At 49.6% G+C, this 25,152-nt stretch overlaps 1 long non-coding RNA gene across 3 annotated transcripts in view; it reads right to left on the reverse strand.

The window, feature by feature from the left end:
- Positions 1-864: 864 nt before the first annotated feature.
- The window catches only part of LOC140407808 (uncharacterized), a 63,987-nt gene continuing 39,699 nt past the window's right edge, over positions 865-25,152 (reverse strand). For all 3 annotated transcript variants that reach the window (XR_011939816.1, XR_011939817.1, XR_011939815.1), the window contains exon 2: positions 865-1,325. This is a non-coding gene — a long non-coding RNA (uncharacterized lncRNA). The remainder of the gene's footprint in view (positions 1,326-25,152) is intronic.

Below are 25,152 nucleotides of genomic sequence, written 5' to 3' on the forward strand. Positions count from 1 at the left end.
ACGCACACCCCCCCGGCACCATCAACCCAACCGCCCCCCTTCCTGCCACCGCCGCACCCCGCGACCGCCCCCTTCCCAGGAGGATCAGTCCCCCTCCCCTTAGCACCGACAGCTGAAACCGTGCGGCTCACGGAGGCGACAACGCTGGTACAAGCACCACCACCACCGCCGGGGCCGAGGCGATCGACACGGACGACCAGACCGCCCGACCGGCTCGTGGCGTCGATGTAAAACAAAGATGGACTGTCCAATGAACATTTTGTTTTTCCTATATCCTCTGTAAATAGTTGTAACAGGACGATACTGTCCAATACTGTACTACCATGTAACTGTTCTCTCCTCCCAGGACCAGTACTGTAAACCCTTACCACCATACGAAGCATCACCCCGCCGGGTTCATTTTTGACAAGGGGTGAATGTGGTAGTATGTATTGGGGGTCATGTGGGACTGGAAGCCCTAATGTCATTGGCTGACAGATCCCGGGTCCTGGTTGGCCGTTGACCTCATACTCCGCCCTGAAGGCGAAGTATAAGAAGCCGGTGCCTTCCCCCGCAGGCCAGTTTACTATCGGGCTGCTGGGGAACAGACACGCTTAATAAAGCCTCATCGACTTCACTCTGTTTGTCTCACGGAGTCTTTGTGCGCCACAGGAAGCAACCATGCAAACCACTGTGCTATCTTTCCACATTCTCCAGCCACTAGTCAACCAAGGCACCCAACCTTGTGATGCACTGCCTTCCTACACCGATTGGAAAGCAACATGGCTCATTACCCAATTGGATGATGCTTGACTGGCAGCCAAATAGCAATTTTCCCCATTTTCAATATTTTAAAATCAGGCTCGAAGAAATATTCAAAGCAAATTTCAAAAAGAACAACCATTTTTAATATCCCAATGATTATTCTCCAAGGTTGCACACATCAGTGTCGTGGATATTGACCTTCAATTCCTGGAGACATCCAGGCCAATACTAGGCCACCTGAGGGTTGGCAACACTAGGCCAGTCATCTCTTAATAGTGATTGGAATGGAACAACAGGATTTCAGTTTATTTATATTAAAATTACAAAACATCATTCGGCATTAATCATAAAATCATTGCAAAGTAGAGGAGAAGCTGGAGGAAGATCAAGGCCTGTGTTCAAGATGTCAACAAGGTTCCGGGTCTGTGTTGAAGAGGTCAAGGAGGATCACGGTCAGTGTTGAAAACGTTGCGAAGGATCCGGGTCTGTGTTGAAGAGGTCAAGGAGGATCACGGTCAGTGTTGAAAATGTCGAGGCGGTTCAGGGTCCTTGTTGAAGATAAGTTCGCATTGGGTCAGGATCTGTGTTAACATTTTTTTTTTAATAAATATTTTATTGAAAATTTTTGGTCAACCAACACAGTACATTGTGCATCCTTTACACAATATTATAACAACACAAATAACAATGACCTATTTTATAAACAAAAAATGAATAAATAATAAATAACAAAAATGAAAACTAACCCTAATTGGCAACTGCCTTATCACAAGTAACACTCTCCAAAAATATAATTTAACAGTCCAATATATAATTATCTGTCGCAACGACCTATACATATTATACAGTATATATTAACAACCCTGAGAGGCCTTCTGGTTCCTCCTCCCCCCCCCCCCTCCAGCCCCCCCCCCCCCCTCCCCCCCACCCACCCCCCCCTCCCCCCGATCCTGGGCTGCTGCTGCCTTCTTTTTTCCATTCCATCTATCTTTCTGTGAGGTATTCGACGAACGGTTGCCACCGCCTGGTGAACCCTTGAGCCGACCCCCTTAGAACGAACTTAATCCGCTCTAGCTTTATAAACCCTGCCATGTCATTTATCCAGGTCTCCACCCCCGGGGGCTTGGCTTCTTTCCACATTAACAATATCCTGCGCCGGGCTACTAGGGACGCAAAGGCCAAAACATCGGCCTCTCTCGCCTCCTGCACTCCCGGCTCTTGTGCAACCCCAAATATAGCCAACCCCCAGCTTGGTTCGACCCGGACCCCCACTACTTTTGAAAGCACCTTTGTCACCCCCATCCAAAACCCCTGTAGTGCCGGGCATGACCAAAACATATGGGTGTGATTCGCTGGGCTTCTCGAGCACCTCGCACACCTATCCTCCACCCCAAAAAATTTACTGAGCCGTGCTCCAGTCATATGCGCCCTGTGTAATACCTTAAACTGAATCAGGCTTAGCCTGGCGCACGAGGACGACGAGTTTACCCTGCTTAGGGCATCTGCCCACAGCCCCTCCTCGATCTCCTCCCCCAGCTCTTCTTCCCATTTCCCTTTTAGTTCATCTACCATAGTCTCCCCTTCGTCCCTCATTTCCCTATATATATCTGACACCTTACCATCCCCCACCCATGTCTTTGAGATCACTCTGTCCTGCACCTCTTCTGTCGGGAGCTGCGGGAATTCCCTCACCTGTTGCCTCGCAAAAGCCCTCAGTTGCATATACCTGAATGCATTCCCTTGGGGCAACCCATATTTCTCGGTCAGCGCTCCCAGACTCGCGAACTTCCCATCCACAAACAGATCTTTCAGTTGCGTTATTCCTGCTCTTTGCCACATTCCATATCCCCCATCCATTCCCCCCGGGGCAAACCTATGGTTGTTTCTTATCGGGGACCCCCCCAAGGCTCCAGTCTTTCCCCTATGCCGTCTCCACTGTCCCCAAATCTTCAGTGTAGCCACCACCACCGGGCTTGTGGTGTAGTTCCTCGGTGAGAACGGCAATGGGGCTGTCACCATAGCCTGTAGGCTAGTCCCCCTACAGGACGCCCTCTCTAATCTCTTCCACGCCGCTCCCTCCTCCTCTCCCATCCACTTACTCACCATTGAAATATTAGCGGCCCAATAATACTCACTTAGGCTCGGTAGTGCCAGCCCCCCCCTATCCCTGCTACGCTGTAAGAATCCCTTCCTCACTCTCGGGGTCTTCCCGGCACACACAAAACCCATGATGCTCTTTTCAATCCTTTTTAAAAAAGCCTTCGTGATCACCACCGGGAGGCACTGAAACACAAAGAGGAATCTCAGCCACCATCTTAACCGCCTGCACCCTCCCTGCCAGTGACAGGGATACCATATCCCTTCTCTTGAAATCCTCCTCCATTTGTTCCACCAACCGCGTTAAATTTAACCTATGCAATGTGCCCCAATTCTTGGCTATCTGGATCCCCAGGTAACGAAAGTCCCTTGTTACCTTCCTCAACGGTAGGTCCTCTATTTCTCTACTCTGCTCCCCTGGATGCACCACAAACAACTCACTTTTCCCCATGTTCAATTTATACCCTGAAAAATCCCCAAACTCCCCAAGTATCCGCATTATTTCTGGCATCCCCTCCGCCGGGTCTGCCACGTATAGAAGCAAATCGTCCGCATACAAAGATACCCGGTGCTCTTCTCCTCCTCTAAGTACTCCCCTCCACTTCTTGGAACCCCTCAACGCTATCGCCAGGGGCTCAATCGCCAGTGCAAACAATAATGGGGACAGAGGGCATCCCTGCCTTGTCCCTCTATGGAGCCGAAAATATGCAGATCCCCGTCCATTCGTGACCACGCTCGCCATCGGGGCCCTATACAACAGCTGCACCCATCTAACATACCCCTCTCCAAAACCAAATCTCCTCAACACCTCCCACAAATAATCCCACTCCACTCTATCAAATGCTTTCTCGGCATCCATCGCCACTACTATCTCCGTTTCCCCCTCTGGTGGGGCCATCATCATTACCCCTAACAGCCTCCGTATATTCGTGTTCAGCTGTCTCCCCTTCACAAACCCAGTTTGGTCCTCGTGGACCACCCCCGGGACACATTCCTCTATTCTCATTGCCATTACCTTGGCCAGGATCTTGGCATCTACATTTAGGAGGGAAATAGGTCTATAGGACCCGCATTGTAGCGGGTCCTTTTCCTTCTTTAAGAGAAGCGATATCGTTGCTTCAGACATAGTCGGGGGCAGTTGTCCCCTTTCCTTTGCCTCATTAAAGGTCCTCGTTAATACCGGGGCGAGCAAGTCCACATATTTTCTATAGAATTCGACTGGGAATCCATCCGGTCCCGGGGCCTTTCCCGCCTGCATGCTCCTAATTCCCTTCACCACTTCTTCTACCTCGATCTGTGCTCCCAGTCCCACCCTTTCCTGCTCTTCCACCTTGGGAAATTCCAGCCGATCCAAGAAGCCCATCATTCTCTCCCTCCCATCCGGGGGTTGAGCTTCATATAATTTTTTATAAAATGTCTTGAACACTCCATTCACTCTCTCTGCTCCCCGCTCCATCTCTCCTTCCTCATCCCTCACTCCCCCTATTTCCCTCACTGCTCCCCTTTTCCTCAATTGGTGTGCCAGCAACCTGCTCGCCTTCTCCCCATATTCGTACTGTACACCCTATGCCTTCCTCCATTGTGCCTCTGCAGTGCCCGTAGTCAGCAAGTCAAATTCTACATGTAGCCTTTGCCTTTCCCTGTACAGTCCCTCCTCCGGTGCTTCCGCATATTGTCTGTCCACCCTCAAAAGTTCATGCAGCAACCGCTCCCGTTCCTTACTCTCCTGCTTCCCTTTATGTGCCCTTATTGATATCAGCTCCCCTCTAACCACCGCCTTCAACGCCTCCCAGACCACTCCCACCTGGACCTCCCCATTATCATTGAGTTCCATGTACTTTTCAATGCACCCCCTCACCCTTAGACACACCCCCTCATCTGCCATTAGTCCCATGTCCATTCTCCAGGGTGGGCGCCTTCCTGTTTCCTCCCCTATCTCCAAGTCTACCCAGTGTGGAGCGTGATCCGAAATGGCTATAGCCGTATACTCCGTCCCCCTCACCTTCGGGATCAAGGCCCTTCCCAGCACAAAAAAGTCTATTCGCGAGTAGACTTTATGGACATAGGAGAAAAACGAGAACTCTTTACTCCTAGGTCTGCTAAATCTCCACGGGTCTACACCTCCCATCTGCTCCATAAAATCTTTAAGTACCTTGGCTGCTGCCGGCCTCCTTCCAGTCCTGGACTTCGACCTATCCAGCCCTGGTTCCAACACCGTATTAAAATCTCCCCCCATTATCAGCTTTCCCATCTCTAGGTCCGGAATGCGTCCTAGCATCCGCCTCATAAAATTGGCATCATCCCAGTTCGGGGCATATACGTTTACCAAAACCACCGTCTCCCCCTGTAGTTTGCCACTCACCATCACGTATCTGCCCCCGTTATCCGCCACTATAGTCTTTGCCTCGAACATTACCCGCTTCCCCACTAATATAGCCACCCCCCTGTTTTTCGCATCTAGCCCCGAATGGAACACCTGCCCCACCCATCCTTTGCGTAGCCTAACCTGGTCTATCAGTTTCAGGTGCGTTTCCTGTAACATAACCACATCTGCCTTAAGTTTCTTAAGGTGTGCGAGTACCCGTGCCCTCTTTATCGGCCCATTCAGCCCTCTCACGTTCCACGTGATCAGCCGGGTTGGGGGGCTTCCTACCACCCCCCTTGTCGATTAGCCATCCCCTTTTTCCAGATCCTCACCCGGTTCCCACGCAGCTGTATCTCCCCCAGGCGGTGCCCCCCCGCCCATCCCCTCCCATACCAGCTCCCCCCTCTCCCCAGCAGCAGCAACCCAGTAATTCCCCCCTCCCACCCCCCCCCCCCGCTAGATCCCCCGCTAGCGTAATTACTCCCCCCATGTTGCTCCCAGAAGTCAGCAAACTCTGGCCGACCTCGGCTTCCCCCCGTGACCTCGGCTCGCACCGTGCGACGCCCCCTCCTTCCTGCTTCTCTATTCCCGCCATGATAATCATAGCGCGGGAACCAAGCCCGCGCTTCTCCCTTGGCCCCGCCCCCAATGGCCAACGCCCCATCTCCTCCACCTCCCCTCCTCCCCCCATCACCACCTGTGGAAGAGAGAAAAGTTACCACATCGCAGGATTAGTACAGAAAACTCCTCTTTCCTCCCTTTTTAACCCCCCTCTTCGCCCCCTACATTCGCCCCACCACTTTTTTCAAACGTTCTTTTTAATAACCCGCTCATTCCAGTTTTTCTTCCACAATAAAAGTCCACGCTTCATCCGCCGTCTCAAAGTAGTGGTGCCTCCCTCGATATGTGACCCACAGTCTTGCCGGTTGCAGCATTCCAAATTTTATCTTCTTTTTATGAAGCACCGCCTTGGCCCGATTAAAGCTCGCCCTCCTTCTCGCCACCTCCGCACTCCAGTCTTGATAAACGCGGATCGCCGCGTTCTCCCATTTACTGCTCCGAGTTTTCTTTGCCCATCTAAGGACCATTTCACTATCCTTAAAACAGAGGAATCTCACCACTATGGCTCTGGGAATTTCTCCTGCTCTCGGTCCTCGCGCCATCACTCGGTATGCTCCCTCCACCTCCATCAGACCCGCCGGGGCCTCTGCTCCCATTAACGAGTGCAGCATCGTGCTCACATATGCCCCGACGTCCGCTCCCTCCGCACCTTCAGGAAGACCAAGAATCCTCAGGTTGTTCCTCCTTGCGTTGTTCTCCAGTGCCTCCAACCTTTCCACACATCGTTTCTGATGTGCCTCATGCGTCTCCGTCTTCACCACCAGGCCCTGTATGTCGTCCTCATTCTCGGCTGCCTTTGCCTTCACGACCCGAAGCTCCCGCTCCTGGGTCTTTTGTTCCTCCTTTAGCCCTTCGATCGCCTGTAGTATCGGGGCCAACAGCTCTTTCTTCATTTCCTTTTTGAGCTCTTCCACACAGCATTTCAAGAACTCTTGTTGTTCAGGGCCCCATATTAAACTGCCACCTTCCGACGCCATCTTGGTTTTTGCTTGTCTTCCTTGCCGCTGTTCTAAAGGATCCACTGCAATCCGGCCACTTTCTCCTCCTTTTTTCATCCGTATCCAGGGGGGATTCCCTTCTGGTTTACCGCACAGTGTTTTTAGCCGTCAAAATTGGCGTTGGGGCTCCTATCAAGAGCCCAAAAGTCCGTTTCACCGGGAGCTGCCGAAACGTGCGACTCAGCTGGTCATCGCCGCACCCGGAACTATCTGTGTTAACATTAACTTTAAAAAAATGTTTTTTTTATTCTCCTCCATTTTCACATTTTCTCCCACATTTACATCCATCAACAATAAACAATAATCAGCAAGATATGTCAGTCCCCATAATAACAACAACGATCCCATCTACCCACCAACCCCCAAACCTCAACCCGCATGTTTACATAAACAAATTACAAAAATAAATCAGGGATTACCCGTAGTCACCCTTAATCTTACACAGCTCCCACCCCCCCACCCCAGGTCTCCAGCTCCTCCCGTCCACTGCCTCTTGTAAAACCCCTGCCCCTACCCTCGGTTCCTTCCCCCCAACTCCCCCCCCCCCCCCCCCCCCCCTGGCTAGACCACTCGGACCCTGTTCTGCCAGGCTCCGATGGCCGCAGCCCCTCCCCGCACCTCACTCCCGTTCACTGGCCGGCACACACCGGCCAGCGTGGAGGCCCCCGCCCGGGTCCCTTTCCCACTTGCCCGGCCCCAGGAAAGCCCAAGGATCCCCTTTTAGCACACAAACCCCGCCTATCCACCTACACCCCAAAGAACTCTCATTTTGAGTGAAAGTCCCGTCCCTTCCCTTGTCTAAATATATACCACCTTGGCTCCTTTAATCTCTACACCCGCGCACAGTGATACAAAAAAGAAGAAAATACAGTCATGAGGTTACATCAGCACATGGCCATTCCTCAATTTCTCAGTTCTGCCACAGTCCCTCTGCTTTCGCAAACTCCTCCGCTGCTTCCGCCGTTCCAAAATAAAAGTCCCTGAGCTTGTAAGTCACCCTCAGCTTCGCTGGATATACAATGCCGCACCGCACCTTGCTAATGTACAGTGCCCTCTTCACCCGGTTGAAGGCAGCCCGCCTCCTTGCCAGCTCCACCGTAAAGTCCTGGTATACACGTATACCAGCTCCAGCCCACTGCACCACCCGCTTCTGCTTGGCCCAGCTCAGGACCTTCTCCTTCACCCTGTACCTACGGAAGCACAGAGTCACTGCCCTTGGCGGCTCACTTGCCTTTGGTACAGGCCTCCACGACCGATGAGCCCGATCCAGTTCATATCAGGAGGGGTCCTCCCCCTCCCCCAGTAGTTTTGCCAGCATCGCGGCAAAATACTCAGTCGGCTTCGGTCCTTCAACTCCTTCAGGCAGCCCCACAATCCTCAAGTTCTGTCGCCTGGATCTATTTTCCAGGTCTTCCATTTTTCCTCGCAGATCCTTGTTAGTATCCATCACCTTCCGCATCTCTTTCCCCATCGAGGCAAGTTGATCACCATGCTGCAATAACGTCTCCTTCACTTCCTTCAGCGCCTCCCCTTGCTCTCGCACCTCCGCCACTGCGCTCGCCACCTCCATCCTCACCGGGGAAACCGCCTCCTCCACCAGCACACTCAAGACCTCCTTCATCTCCTTCCTCACCGTCTCCATGCATTTCCCAATCTGCGCCAACTGCTTTTCAAATTCCGCAGCCATCACCTTGGTTATTTCTTCAGCCGTAAGCAATGCGGCCTTCCCTGGTGCTCCAGCCTCCATTTTTCCTGGTGACCCCGCGTTGACCTTTCCACTCCCCGCCGGACCGCCAGCTGGTTTTATTTCGGCCTTTTTTTGCTCACCCTCGACATTTTTCTTTGGGGGTTTTTTCCCTCCTGTGTCTTCTCAGTGCCTCCTCCGTGCCTTCTCCCTTCTTCTGCCGCCTCCACGGACCCTGGGACCGGGCTTAAAGCCCCAAAATTGCCGTTCCCGAGCGGGGGCTCTCCATTGTGTGGCCGCCTCGCGCCCGCCGTCACCGGAAGTCCCCTGTGTTAACATTAACATACAGAGGGATCTGGGCGTGCAGGTCTACAGTTCCATAAAAGTGGCTACATAAGTGGCCAAGGTGATTAAGAAGGCATATGGCATGCTTGCCCTCATCAGCCGGGGCATTGAGTACACGAGTTGGGAAATCATGTTGCAGCTGTATAAAACTTTGGTTAAGCCGCATTTGGAGTATTGTGTGCAGTTCTGGTCACCACATTATCAGAAGGACGTGGAAGTTTTGGAGAGAATGCAAAGAAAGTTCACCAGGATGTTGCCTGGTCTCGAGGGTGTTGGCTATGATGAGAGGTCGAATAAACTAGGATTGTTTTCACTGGAAAGGCAGAGGCTGAGGGGAGATCTGATCGAGGCCTACAAAATTATGAGAGGCATTGACTGGACGGATAGTCAGAGGCTTTTTCCAAAAGTGGAAGTGTCAATTACAAGGGGGCACAGGTTCAAGATGAGAGGGGTGTAGTGATCTGCACATCTGCATGTATACAAAGGGTTAATGTAAATACACTACAACTAAGTAATCACTAGAGGGAGCACCAGAAAGGCATAAAATAGACAGATGGGATCCAGAATCTGAACCTTCACAGGAACGGCAGCTAGTGAGCAGGACTCAGACAGACAGCTCAGATGTAACATCTAGTATAAGCTCTGGAGAGAGAACAAACTTACTCACTAAAGCATTTACTTCAACTGGAAGACTACGAGCTTTATTCAGACATAAGAAATAATATATGGTACCAGGAGACTCCAGGAAAGCTTACTAGACAGTTTACATAAAATTCAGAAAGAAACATTGAAGAAAGAAGAAAAAACAAATTAAAACTGGATATTCGACTGTGGAAGACTTTGCAGCATATGAATTATCGACGACTGACCGATAAGATGGAAGTTATTCCACCTCCACAGCAGCTGCAAACAATCGGTAACTTAAGTGACAACTGGAAAATCTTTAAACAAATGTTCGAATTATACATGGTAGCTAATGACCTTAATACATTCTCTGAAGAAGAAAGAATTGCACTGCTACTGGTGCTAGCAGGGCATGAAGCTAGAGAACTCTATAACTGCTTTAATTACTTGAAAGGTGAAGCCAACACCAAATTAAAAGTAATACTCAAAAAATTTGAAGATCACTGTAACACCAGTAACAATGCTGCTTTAAGAGATTCAATGGCCAGAGACCAGATTGTACAAGGAATCCATGATCAGGGACTCACGGAATCACCATTAAAACGGGAAGATTTAACGATAGAGATCGCGATTGAAAAGTGCATATCGCAAGAAACAAATAATAGTCAGTACCTTAAGTTTTCACAGAGACAGGGCACCGGAAAAGGTCTTCTCCACGAGTCTAGGGAAGTCAAAATGCGCCTGAACACATTTTAAACTGCCCGGGGAACAAATGGGCAGCACGGTAACATTGTGGATAGCACAATTGCTTCACAGTTCCAGGGTCCCAGGTTCGATTCCGCCTTGGGTCACTGTCTGTGCGGAGTCTGCACATGCTCCCCGTGTGTGCGTGGGTTTCCTCCAGGTGCTCCGGTTTCCTCCCACAGTCCAAAGATGTGCAGGTTAGGTGGATTGGCTATGCTAAATTGCCCTTAGTGTCCAAAATTGCCCTTAATGTTGGGTGGGGTTACTGGGTTATGGGGATAGGGTGGAGGTGTTGACCTTGGGTAGGGTGCTCTTTCCAAGAGCCGGTGCACTCTCGATGGGCCGAATGGCCTCCTTCTGCACTGTAAATTCTATGATATTCTATGCAAATCTGGTTCTGCGCATGCGCAGGAAACTGAAACCACGCATGCGCAGTTGTAAACAGCCCCTTTGTGCGCAGATCGTTCTGCGTATGCACAAGCCGTGCATGCGCAGTTGAAAAGAAAACGCACACCGTTCGAAGATGAAGAAAACACGCACAACGCCCGATGATCGATTTGCGCATGTGCATTTGATTAGTATGCATGGCGTCATGAGCGTCATAACGTCAGAACCCTCAGACCACGCCCACTTAAAGGCAAACTGCTCGAAAATAAAAACTAAGAAGTTTAAAGGTACAAAACCCAAAACTTTAACCTCAAAAGGCCAAACATTGCCTGCACTTCAACAAAAAAAGTTGAAAATAACTTTTGCAGCACTACGGAACTAGCAATTTGCAGCATAAAAGTGAAGAGCAAATTAACAAATCCAAAACTGATGAAAATGATTTGTTAATAAAACGTGAAGTGCTCAATAACAAATCCGAAGCCAAAGGAGAATATTTGTTAATTAAAAGGGAAGACCACAAAAACAAATCCAAAACCACAGAAGGTGATTTGTTTATCAAAGAATACTACTCAGGCGTGGTTGAGTTGTTTGGATATGATCATCACAGCATTAGCAACACGGTTGCAAAGCTCAACATGACTCTACTCATGATCGATGAATCTGATACTATGATGCATTGCCAGATCGATGGTACATTGGATGACAGCAACATGACAAATAGCCAAGAAGAAAACAACGCCACACAGAGAGTACTGACTGACTCCATTGAGACAGCACAGATCGACTCCACAGACAGAGCGACGCAAGCCTCCACAGAGAGCTCGTTGACAGACTCCAGAATGGAAGCAATTAAAGACTCCAGAGCGACAACCATGCATAAAGAAGACTATGAAGGTCTATCCACCTTATCTGAGCAACCAGAAGCAGACTATGAAAGTCTACCCAGCTCATTTAATCAACAAGAAGACAATGAATGTCTACCCACTGTATGTCAGAACAGTGACAATGTGATCACAATCAGCTTACACGATGTGCAAGGTCATAGCAAGACTGACAGATCTCAGCTCGTCTGTCCAAAAGCACTCAACAATCAAAGTAAAACTACTCCCGAGTCCAGTGAGACCGCATCAATTAAAACCTCAGCCACTCTTGACAACCCACAAGAAACTGAAATCTTGACGACATTGACTCCAGAAGAGGAGCACCAAGAGATCAACGATGAAGCAAATCAAGCAGAAATTACTCCAGATGAGGCGCACCTCATCAACCACAAATGACTGAAGTCACCAGGATCAATACAACATCAAATCATTCTCACAATCCTCAAGAAGAAATGCTCAATGAAACATCAGATACCACAAAGGACACTGATACCAATAACTTTGAGAATGGCTCAAATTATCCACACGGAACAGTCATTGAGCACAACAAGAACAACACAAACTACAAGAACAACAAAAACAACACAGTAAGAAGTCTTTCGATGTCACTAGCTTTCGGAGTGCTGCTCCTTCCTCAGTTGAATGAAGAGGTATGTTCCAGAAACATATATATAGACAGATTCAAAGATGCCAGACAATGATTGGAATGCGAGCATTAGCAGGTGATTAAATCTTTACAGATCCAGAGATGGGTTAACCCCAGGTTAAAGAGGTGTGAATTGTGTCAAGCCAGGACAGTTGGTAGGATTTCGAAGGCCAGATAGTGGGGGATGAATGTAATGCGACATGAATCCCAGGTCCCGGTTGAGGCCGCACTCATGTGTACGGAACTTGGCTATAAGTTTCTGCTCAGCGATTCTGCGTCAGCCCACAAACCCACATCTATCTCCTCCCCAAGTTCCTCCTCCCACCTGCCCTTTAACTCCTCTACCGAGGCCTCCTCCTCTTCTTTCAGCTCCTGGTATATCGCCGAAACCCTGCCTTCTCCAACCCATACACCCGAAATCACCCTGTCCTGAGTTCCCTGTACCGGGAGCAGCGGGAATTCCCTCACCTGCTGCCTCACAAACGCCCTCACTTGCATATACCTGAAAGCATTTCCCGGGGGTAACCCAAACTTCTCCTCCAGCGCCCCCAGGCTCACAAATGTCCCAAATATAAATAGGTCCACCATTCTTCTAATCCCTGCCCGATGCCAGCTCCGAAATCCCCCATCCATCCTTCCCGGGACGAACCGATGGTTCTCCCGAATCGGGGACCAAACCGAGGCTCCCACCTCGCCCCTGTGTCGTTTCCACTGCCCCCAGATCTTCAACGTCGCCGCCACCACCGGACTCGTGGTGTACCTTGTCGGCGAGAGCGGCAGCGGTGCCGTCGCCAGCGCCCTCAGGCTCGTGCCCACACAGGACGCCATCTCCAACCTCTTCCATGCCGCCCCCTCTCCCTCCATTACCCACTTATGGATTATCGCCACATTGGCAGCCCAATAATAGTCGCACAAATTTGGCAGAGCCAGCCCTCCCCTATCCCTACTATGCTCCAGAAACACCCTCTTTACCCTCGAGGTCTTATTTGCCCACACGAAACCCATGATACTCCTACCTACCCATTTGAAAAAGGCCTTGGGAATCATAATGGGGAGGCACTGGAACACAAAGAGAAATCTCGGGAGGACCATCATTTTAACCGACTGCACCCTGCCCGCTAGCGAGAGTGGCAGCACATTCCATCTTTTGAAACCCTCCTCCATCTGCTCCACCAACCGAGTCAGATTGAGTTTGATTTCAGATTGTGCAGGGCCCCCCAACTCCCAGCCACCTGGATCTCTAAGTACCGAAAGCTCCTTTCCGTCCTCTTTAACGGCAGGTCGTCTATCCCCTTTCCCTGGTCCCCTGAATGCACCACAAAAAGCTCACCTTTCCCTACATTGAGCTTATACCCTGAGAAGTCCCCAAACTCCCTTAGGATCCGCATGACCTCCGCCATCCCTCCACTGGATCTGCCACATACAGCAACAGGTCGTCCGCATACAGCGACACCCGATGTTGCTCTCCCCCTCGGACCAACCCCCTCCATTTCCTGGACTCCCTTAATGCCATGGCCAAAGGCACAATTGCCAATGCAAACAGCAAGGCGGACAGGGGGCACCCCGCCTCGTCCCTCGGTACAGCCGAAAGTACTCCGACCACCGCCGATTCGTAGCCACACTCGCCACCTGGGCTCTATATAGCAATCTGACCCAGCTCATGAACCCCTCCCCGAACCCAAACCTCCGCAGTACTTCCCAAAGATACTCCCACTCCACTCGGTCGAAGGGCTTCTCCGCGTCCATAGCTGCCACTACCTCCGCTTCTCCCTCCACCGAGGGCATCATAATCACATTGAGGAGCCTCCGCACATTAGTGTTTAGCTGCCTGCCCTTTACAAATCCCGTCTGGTCCTCATGAATCACTCCCGGGACACAGTCCTCAATTCTCATAGCCAGCACTTTTGCCACCAACTTAGCATCCACATTGAGGAGCGAGATCGGTCTATACGACCCACACTGCAGTGGGTCCTTGTCCCGCTTCAGGATCAGAGAGATCAGCGCCCCAGACATTGTTGGGGGCAAGGTCCCCCTTCCCTTGCCTTATTGAAAGTCCTCACTAGCAACGGGCCTAGCAGGTCCACGTATTTCCTGTAAAACACGACCGGGAACCCATCTGGCCCCGGGGCCTTCCCCGCCTGCATGCTCCCCAATCCTTTAACCAGCTTCTCCAGCCCAATTGGCGCCCCTAAACCAGCCACCTCCTGCTTCTCCACCCTCGGGAACCTCAACTTATCCAAAAATAGTCGCATCCCCTCTTCCCCCTCTGGGGGCTCAGATCTGTACAGATCCCCATAGAAGTCCCTAAATACCTTGTTTATTCTCACCGCACTCCGCACCGTATTCCCCCCGCTATCCTTAACTCCACCTATCTCCCTCGCTGCCTCCCTCTTATGAAGCTGGTGTGCCAGCATCCGACTCGCCTTCTCCCCATACTCATACGTCGCCCCCTGCGCTTTCCTCCACTGTGCCTCTGCTTTCCCGGTGGTCAACAGGTCGAACTCCATCTGGAGGTTCCGTCACTCCCTGAGTAGCCCCTCCTCGGGGGCCTCTACATATCTCCTGTCCACCCTTAAGATCTCCCCCAACAACCTCTCCCTTTCCCTGCTCTCTCTCTTCTCCCTGTGGGCCCTGATGGAGATTAACTCTCCCCTGACCACCGCCTCCCAAACTACCCCCACCTGCACCTCTCCGTTGTCATTGGCCTCCAAATATCTTTCAATGCACCCCCGCACCTGCCTGCACACCTCCTCATCCGCCAATAATCCCACATCTAGACGCCACAGCGGGCGCTGGTCACTCTCCTCTCCAGCTCCAGCTCCACCCAGTGCGGGGCATGGTCTGAGATGGCTATGGCCGAATACTCCGTTCCCTCCACTTTCGGGAATAGCGCCCTACTCAAAATTTAAAAATCTACCCGGGAATAGACTCTATGGATGTGGGAAAAGAATGAAAATTCCCTGGCCTGGGGCCTGACAAACCTCCATGGATCCACTACCCCCATCTGGTCCATAAACCCCCTAAGCACCTTGGCCGCAGCCGGCCTCTTACCCGTCCTGGACCTAGAGCGATCCAGTGCTGGGTGCAGCACCGAGTTGAAATCCCCCCCATTATCAAGCTTCCTACCTCCAGGTCCGGAATCCGACCCAGCATGCGTTTCATAAATCCGGCATCATCCCAGTTCGGGGCATATACGTTTACCAGTACCACCCGCACCCCCTGCAACCTACCGCTCACCATCACGTATCGACCTCTATTATCCACTACAATATTCATTGTCTCAAACGACACCCGCTTCCCCACCAGTATTGCAACCCCTCTGTTCTTCGCATCCAGCCCTGAATGGAATACCTGTCCCACCCATCCCTTTCTCAGCCTAACCTGATCTGCCACCTTCAAATGTGTCTCCTGGAGCATAACCACGTCTGCCTTCAGTCCCTTTAAGTGCGCGAACACTCGGGCCCTCTTGACCGGCCCGTTCAGGCCCCTCACATTCCAAGTTATCAGCCGGATTGAGGGGCTGCTCACCCCCCCCCCCCCCCAACACCAACTAGCCATCTCCTTTTCTAGGCCAGCCACGTGCCCGCGCCTCCAACACCCTCCAGTCCCCCAGACGGCAGACCCCCGCCCCGACCACCTCTCCTACTTCCAGCTCCCCTTTGGCCAATGCAGCAGCAACCCTATACCCCCCTCTCCCCCCCCCCCCCTCCCGCTAGATCCACATCTAGCCCTTTTGCTCCCCCCCATAACACTCCCGTAAGTCAGCTGACTCCTGCTGACCCCGGTCTCTCCCGCCATTCCATCGACCCCCCCCCCCCCAGTGTGAGAATCCCCCCTCCCCCTCCCTGGCAGTCAGTGTGCGCTCCTCTCCAGCACCGCCCATCCCCCCCCCCCCCCCCCGTCCTTCCCTTACGCGGGAAAAAGCCCGTGCTTTCCTGAGTCGGCCCTGCCCCCTCTGGCACAGCTCCTTTTGTGGCCTTACCCCAATTCCCCATCCCCGGGCCTCCACTCCCCCTCTTCCTTCGTGGGGGTCTGCCCCTCCAACACCGACGCCCACACTCTCCCACAGTCTCCCCATCAAATCCCTTCACCCATCCCCATCCAGCACCCAAACCAGAGGAACATTCCCTAAACGTAATAAACACCATATATACAGTAAACATCCCCCCACAACAAACCCTCAATTTGAGTCCAACTTTTCAGTCCGTATAAAGCTCCATGCCTCATCAGGCGTTTCGAAATAGTGGTGCCAATCCTGGAACGTGACCCACAATCGCGCAGGCTGCAGCATACCGAACTTCACCCCCTTCTGATGGAGCACCGCCTTAGCCCGATTGAAACCAGCTCTCTTCTTAGCCACCTCTGCACTCCAGTCCTGGTAGATTCGGATCTCCGTGTTCTCCCACCTGCTGCTCCGCTCTTTCTTGGCCCATCTCAGGACACACTCTCTGTCCATAAAGCGGCGAAACCTTACCACTACAGCCCTTGGCGGCTCATTGGCCTTGGGCTTCCTTGCTAGGACCCGGTGAGCCCCATCTAGCTCCAGAGGCCTCGGGGAGGCTCCCGCGCCCATCAGCGAATTGAGCAACGTGTTCACATATGCCCCAGCATCGGGCCCCTCCACTCCTTCGGGGAGACCCAGAATCCGAAGATTCTTCCTCCTCGACCTATTCTCCAGGTCCTCAAATCTTTCCACCCACCTCTTGTGCAGCACCTCGTGCACCTCCACCTTCACCGCCAGGCCCAAGATCTCGTCCTCGTTCTCTGATGCTTTTTGCCGCACCTCCCGGATCGCCGCCCCTTGGGCCTTCTGGGTCTCCACTAGCTTCTCAATCGCCGTCTTCATTGGCGCCAGCATTTCGGTTTTCAGCTCCTCAAAGCAGCATCTAAGAAACCCCTGCTGCTCCTGCGACCACTGCGCCCATGCTGCTTGGTCTCCACCGCCGCCATCTTGTTTTTACTCCCTCTCACTTTTCGCTGCTCCAAGATCACTTTTTTCACCGCTCCATTCCTGGTCCAATCCATATAATGTCGGGGGGACCTTGCTGTCACCTTCCGTGACTGCATACTGTCACACTGGAAGCCGTCGAACAATTGCCGTTGGGGCCCCTCTAGAGAGCCCAAAAGTCCGTTCCCGGCAGGAGCTGCCGAACGTGCGACCTACCTAGGCATAGCCGCAACCGGAAGTCTGATTGGACTTATAAATATTAATTGGCTTTGTATGATTCTCAATATCATCACAACTTGTACATATCATCAATTATCTTCCTGTTTTGTACAATTTTCCTTAACACCGTACAGAAAATATGTAAAAAGGGGGAATGTAGTGATCTGCACATCTGCATGTATACAAGGGGTTAATGTAAATACACTACAACTAAGTAATAATAATCGCTTATTGTCACAAGTAGGCTTCAATGAAATTACCGTGAAAAGCCCCTAGTCGCCACATTCCGGCGCCTGTTCGGGGAGGCCGGTACAGGAATTGAACCCGCGCTGCTGGCATTGTTCTGCATTACAAGCCAGCTGTTTAGCCCACTGTTCGAAACCAGCCCCTATAATAGTCGCTTATAGTCACAAGTAGGCTTCAATGAAGTTACTGTGAAAAGCCCCTAGTCGCCACATTCCGGTGCCTGTTCGGGGAGGCCGGTACGGGAATTGAACCCATGCTGCTGGCCTTGTTCTGCATTACTAGCCAGCTGCTTAGCCAACTGTGCTAAACCAGCCCCTCTAATCACTAGAGGGAGCACCAGAGAGGTATAAAGTAGACGGACGGGATCCAGAATCTGACTCTTCACAGGAACGGCAGCTACTGAGCAGGATACGGACAGACAGCTCAGATGTAACATCTAGTGTAAGCTCTGGAGAGAGAATAAACTTACTCAATAAAGCATTTACTTCAACTGGAAGACTACGAGCTTTATTCAGACATAAGAAATAATATAAGGGGGAGGTTTAAGGCAGATGTGCGGGGTACGTTTTTCGCACATAGAGTGGTGGGTGCCTGGAACGCGCTGCAAGAGGATGTGGTGGATGCAGGCACATTTGCAACATTTAAGAGGCATCTGGATGGGTACATGAATAGGGAGGAAATAGAGGGATACGGAACGAGTAAGGGCAGAAGGTTTTTTTTTAAGTTAGGGTATCAGGATCGGCAAATGCTTGGAGGGTCGAATGGCCTGTTCCTGTGCTGTACTTTTCTTTGTCCTTTTTTTTGTCCAACTAACATCACTAAAACAGCTGGGTATATCACATTACTTTGTAGAATCTTGCTGTGGACGCAATCTAGCGACCACACTGCGCTAGAAAAGCAACTTGCTGCGGCACAGCATGGCCGATGAAAGCTGGGATCTACCCAGCTTGTAACACCTCTTGCAATGTAAATCCCGGCCACAATGGGCGGGATCACTTTTTGGCAAATCTGCATATTTGAGCGAGGCAGTTAGCCTCACTCTAATGTGCAGATTCCCGAGGTACCTGAGGCTTTGGGATTCATCTCCTTTGCCTCAGAGACCTTGGGTGAGTGCTGTTCAACACTGGTCCCTGCAAATGGGGACCTGATGGAATAGCACTTGTCTTCCAGCTGCATGCACATTGGGCAGGGTGGTGCCCTGGTGCTGCTGGTGACACCTGGCAGTGCCATTGGCAGCTGGCATGGGTACTATTAGGTTGGCATTTTTTGTGTCAGTGTGGTTGGGCTGGGGTGCCTGGCGTGGGTGTTTGGGAGGTGGCTGGGGGCCCTCCCATTGTGCGTTCGGGCTGTTGGGCGGTCAGAAATCATTTCGGTGACCTTGGAGACCTCTCTCGTTACATTATACAAAACGGGGCTATGTGTGGCCTTGACCGCACTTTCCCCACTGAGGCCCCGGAAACAATGCGAGTCTCATCGACTAGCCATGTGTTTCTCGGCACTGCAAGCTCTGGGAAACATGCGGCTAAACGTGCTCGCTAAGGAACTTCATTCTTGCGCCTGTCTATGATTTGTCTCCCACATTTCCTAAATTAAACAATGAACACCCTTCAAAGGTATTCAATTGGCTATGGGGCACCCTGATATTGTGAAAGGTGCTCTAAAAATGTTGAAAGGTTATCAGCCTGAATCGGTAATTCTGTTAGTCACTCCACAGATGCTGCCAGATCTGCTAAATATTTGCAGCTTTTTCTGTTTTCTTAAAATTAGATTTCCAGCATCTGCAGTATTAAATTTTTAAATAAATGCATGTATTTTTTTAACAGGAAAATGGCAACTGATTGTTTAACCCTGAGTGCTTCAATGCTTCAATGGACCCAATGTCTGGCCGCCATTAGTACCAAGAAGAAAGACGGACTCCAGTGACTTCCATATCGATTTTCCTAATCTGTTGCCTTAAAGCAGGCAGAAATTCTGCAATTTACACTATTTTATTCTGGTGTCTTCTGACCATCCACTGCAGTCCTCCAGGAGATCGGGTGAACACTCACAGAAATTCTACTTAGTGTGCCCAATTCTTTCATATGTATTAGAGTTTCCCTTTTTGGGGGGTGGTGTTTTTCAGTCACAGGCTTGTATTGCAGATTAGTTTCGCAGACCTAGCCTGGAGTGCTGACTGACTAATGTTTTGAGGTGTGGAATTTCCCTAGTTTTGCATTGCGTTACCCACAAAAAATATAATGCAGTGCAGATCAGTGTAAGTTGTTATGCAGCACCCAAAGCTTTTGTAAAATATTTAGAGTACCCAATTCTTTTTTTTACAATTAATGGGTAATTTAGCATGTCCAATCCACCTACCCTGCACATCTTTGGGTTGTGGGGGTGATAACCACACAGACATGGGGACAATGTGCAAACTCCACACGGACAGTGACCCGGGGCAGGGATCGAACCCCGGTCCTCAGCGCCGTGAGGCAGCAGTGCTAACCACTGCACCACCGTGCCTCACAGCCAAAGCTATCTCCTCTCTGTGTCAACAACACTTCATCACGCTTTTCACATTAAGTGTGACAATCATTTATTGATGTTAGTTTTTGTCTTTATTTTGTTAGCCTTTGACTTATTGTACACGCTTTAGGGGCGGCATGGCAGCACAGCGGTTAGCACTCTTGCTTCACAGTGCCAGGGACCCGGGTTTGATTCCAGTTTAGGTCAATGTCTGTGCGGAGTCTTCCCGTTCGCCCCATGTGTGCGTGGCTTTCCTCCGGGTGCTCCGATTTCCTCCCACAAGTCCCGAAAGACGTGCTTGCTAGGTGGATTGGACATTCTGAATTCTCCCTCTGAGTAACCGAACAGGTGCCAGAGTGTGGCGACCAGGGGATTTTCGCAATAACTTGATTGCTGCATTAATGTAAACCTACGCGTGACACTAATAAAGATTATTATTATTATTATTATTAATAATAATTTTCCTTTATCTTCATTTGCCCTCATTAACCTAGTTTACAATTTCCCTTTGTATATCTATTTTATTTTATCTCTGTTTTCACTTTGCGTTTTCCCTGCAAATTTCTTCTTGGCCTTCCTTGCGCTGTCTGTAGAACAAAGGAGAAATAAACACAAGGCATGGTACTCAGTATCCACTGAAGATGCTGAATCATTGAAAGCACTACTAGCTGACCTAGCACACTTTTATTGCACGATTCTGAACAACATGACTGATTCTTACATGCAACATGAATATCTGGTCGCATTGCAAGGCCACAAGGCTAACCCTCACATACATATATGTAAACTTAACAAATGAACTGGAATAGTCATCTCAACAAATGTAACTATATGAACAAAGTCCACACCATTATAATGACACTAATTTGTATTCATTGGACTTGCCACTAAGCATGACTGGAAGGCCCTGCTCAATAAGAAGTTACAATAATGCTTGTTGGACAATGAAGCCTTTATTCTGCCTGATGTTTAACCAGAGCAAATCACAACTCATTCAAGAAAGGATATTTTACAAGCAATCCAACAACACAGAGCAGGAGAGAGGTTGAGTGCAGTAGTGATGAAGACATTGATGTCATCAGCAATTGTGTGGAAGCAACCTGTCTCTGGATAATGTTGCTCAATCTCAGCATGTGAAAGAGGAAGAATAGATGACCAGGGATAGTTCCTTAGGGGATTCTACCTTTACAATCTCTAGATTTGACCATCCCAATGAAGACTCCTATGTTCTACTGACTGTATACCTGAGACCATCTGAAACTTTGCTGCCCATGTCCTAACTTACACCAAGTCCCATTCACCCTGTACTCACTGACTTGCATTAACTCCTAGAAGAGCAACAACTACATTTGGAAATGTTCATTGTTATTTTGTAATCCCTACATGCATCACCCCCTCTCTATCTCTGTAATCTCCACCAGCCCTATAAATTCTTAGATGTCGGCACTCCTTCAATATTGGCCTCCTGAGAATCCCTGATTATAATCATTCCACTTTCAGCTGCCAGAGATGGTTTTCCCAACATTGGATAGGTAAGAGTAGAACCAAGTTAGGATAATCCCGTTGACTTAGACAATGGAGGAAAAGTAATGGAGGAGAGAATGGTATGTATATCATGTCAAAGGCTGCGGAGAGCTTGAGCAGTTTAAAGGGATAATGTACTAAGAGCACAGTCACTTTGCATGTCATTTTTAATTGAGGTTGGGATCATTTCCGTTTTGTGATGGGGATGGAAACTTGGAGCAGGATTTTCCTGAAATTCCTGCCTGAGGACAACGGACATTTTGCTTGTCAAGCAAATTCTCCGTTGTACCTTCAATGTATCTAGCGGTGGGAAGATTTAGGCCTAGATTGAGACACAGAGTTGCAAGGAAGGCGGGCATGGATTTGGAAAGTGGCAGCATGTTCAAAAACATTGGAGAGGTAAAGGAGGTTGAAGATGAGGTAGTAGATTGCAGGACAGATGGGTCAAGGGCTTATTTTTTGAGGAGATGATAACTTTAACTGATTTTGACCACTATTTAAGCAGGTGCATTTTTGACAAATATCACCATGTGGGAGGGTGGGGGGGGGGGGGGGGGGGGAGGGCACGGTGGCACAGTGGTTAGCAATGCAGCCTCACGGCACTGAGGACCCGTGTTCGATCCCGACCCCGAGTCACTGTCCGTGTGGAGTTTGCACATTCTCCCCATGTTTGCGTGGGTCTCACCCCCACAGCCCAAAGGTGTGCAGGGTGGGTAGATTGGCCATGCTAAATTGCCCCTTAATTATAAAAATAAAGAATTGGGTTCTCTAAATTTACAGAAAAAAGGATGGTATAACAGGATTGAACCTGGGATTTAAGTATTCTTTATGGCTTAATAAAACAGCGTAATATTCATTGAGTCAGCAATTGAAATGCTACTTTCATCTCTTTAGCAACGTTCAAAATTGTCTTGAATTAAACTGCCCACATTTCAGCATTTAAATTTCTGAATGTTTGAGCCAATTAGGTGAAAGTAGGAATAGTGGTTATGTCTAATTGGAAACATTAAATTGTCCTTTGTCCATTTGGCTTTATGTAGACTGATCAGCCGCAATGTTAGAATGTTTGAAAGCTAAACCACACTTAGGTATCTGTCATTTTGACACCCCTATAGGAAAATCTCAAGTGTGAATGACACATCAGTTAATTCTTGCTTTTGCATTAGTAGACATTAATCTTTTAATTTCTGACACTTAGGAAGTTCTGTCATTATTTAGGGGAGATAGCTAGAGGGAAAAAAGTAAGCTTTGTGAAAATTAAATGATCATTATATGGCTGACAGGTCAGCTGTGTGAAGAGATTAAAGAAACTGGAATTGTTCTACTTAGAACAGAGAAGGGGATTGGGAGAATCAATAGAGATATTCAAAATTATGATGACTTTTTGTTAGAGTAAGGAGAAACTATTTACACTGGCAGGAGGGTCAGCAACCATAGGGAACAAATTAATGGAAATTGGCAACAACAATCAGAGGGAAGGTAAGGATTTAACACAATGACTTGTTATGATCAGGAATTCACTGCCTAATAGGATGGTGGAAACAGATTCAATCCTAACTTTTGGAAATATGGACTGGAAAAGTAAACATTTTCAGTGCAATGGGGAAAGGTTGGATGGAAGTGGAACTAATTGGACAGTTCTTTAAAAGAGCCAGCACAGGAACAGTGGGCCAAATGGTCTCCTTCTGTACTGTATGATTCTACAGAGAGTATTTTATTCCAATCAACTTCTTTTTATCCTGTTCAGTATGAGTTATTGTGTATAATTAAACATATAGTATTTATTAACTGTATTAACTCTGGTTGTGTTTGAGGTGGTAATAGTTTTTTTTTAATGGTTACAAAATAGGATTGATTAATTGCCCCTGTCATTAACTATTTTCTTCCCCTGTCGCATTTCTGCCAGTGTGCATGTTGAAACACGATGAATTTGAATTGAATCATAAGCATGCACTCTTGTGCTGTGGAGTGGAGTGTGAAAGGCTGGAAGAGAGTTGTGCGTAAATCTAACAACAGCATGTGCCTTGAACATGGTAAAATGCCCAAGATACTTCACCAGAGCATAATCAGACAAAAATGGGAATTGAGCCTGTTATAACCTGCCTGCTTACCATTGGCTGGTGACTAATGACAATCCCACAATCCTGTGGGTGTATGAGCTTCCCCAATGAGGGGGGGCAGATAAATCATTAGCAGTCTCCCTGTATAAATAAAGCTGGCCAGTTTGGAACTAGCAGGAAGGAGTAAGCAGCAAGTGAGATCTCTATGTGTATATATGTTATTGTAAATAAATGTTATTTCTTGTATCCTTAAAACTCGTGCTGGATTCTTTGTGGCCCTCACAAAAGAGTCAAAGAAGGTGTTGGACAGGGAAAGGTTTTAATAAGGGTCTTAAAGAGATAAAAAACGTGGAGCGGTTTAGGGGAATTTCCAGCGTATAGGCCCTAGCCAGCTGAAGGCACGCCTGACAAAGTTGAGGTGAAGCAAGTGGTGGATGGACATGAAGCCAGAGTTGTAGATGTGCAGCGGGTTGTGGAGCTGGAGAGGGACCCCAGCAGGAGAACAATTCAGTGGTCAGAGCATAATTAGATTAAGGAAGACAAAAGGATAATGAAAACGCAAATATATACGGTTAGATTCTCCGTTCCTGCGACTAAGTGTTGACGCCGGGGTAGGATTTGCGAACTTCCACGACAGCAAAACTGGTGCCGCACCTGGGCCGATTCAGTGGCCATGGAGGGGCTAGCACCGGTGCCACGTGGATCACAATCGATTCTAATGAGAAACAATGCAGAATTTGCCTGGTCCATGATTGACTCTCAGGGTGCTGACAAGCTGCAGCCGCACATACACACTTCACTCCCCACACACTCATCCCAAGCAACAAGATGGCACTGGTTGTGCTGGAGTGTGCTCATACAGGGTCGGCTGGGGCCAGAGGGCTCTTAGGGGGGGGGGGGGGTGCCCTGGGGAAGACCCATATGACCCATGGCCCTAAGATGACAGTGGGCTGTCAGCGGCGTGCGCAGCTGCATGGCTGCCTTGCAGGCTGCAGCAATGGTGATCCATGCCCGTCCACTCCAACCCCACAGCCCACCTCCTGGCCACCCCCCCGCTATTCCCAATAGCCTTGGCAGAGCCCCCTGGCCAGCGACATGACTGTCAGCAAACTATGGCATTGTTGGACACTTGCTGTGCCCGCTCTATCCCCCTCAGCAGCCACGGCACCTATTTCAAAGAACAAAGAAAAATTACAGCACAGGAACAGGCCCTACGGCCCTCCAAGCCTGCGCCGATCCAGATCCTCTATCTAAAACTGTCGCCTATTTTCTGTGGATCTGTATCCCTCTGTTCCCTGCCCATTCATTTATCTGTCTAGATACATCTTAAATGACGCCATCATGCCCGCCTCTACCACCTCCGCCAGCAATGCGTTCCAGGCACCCACCACCCTCTGCGTAAAGAACTTTCCACGTATATCTCCCTGAAACTTTTCCCCTCTCACCTTGAACTCGTGACCCCTAGTAATTGAGTCCCCCACTCTGGGAAAAAGCTTCCTGCTATCCACCCTGTC

The sequence above is a fragment of the Scyliorhinus torazame genome, chromosome 2 (genome assembly GCF_047496885.1).
Source record: "Scyliorhinus torazame isolate Kashiwa2021f chromosome 2, sScyTor2.1, whole genome shotgun sequence".
Lineage (NCBI taxonomy): Eukaryota > Metazoa > Chordata > Chondrichthyes > Carcharhiniformes > Scyliorhinidae > Scyliorhinus > Scyliorhinus torazame.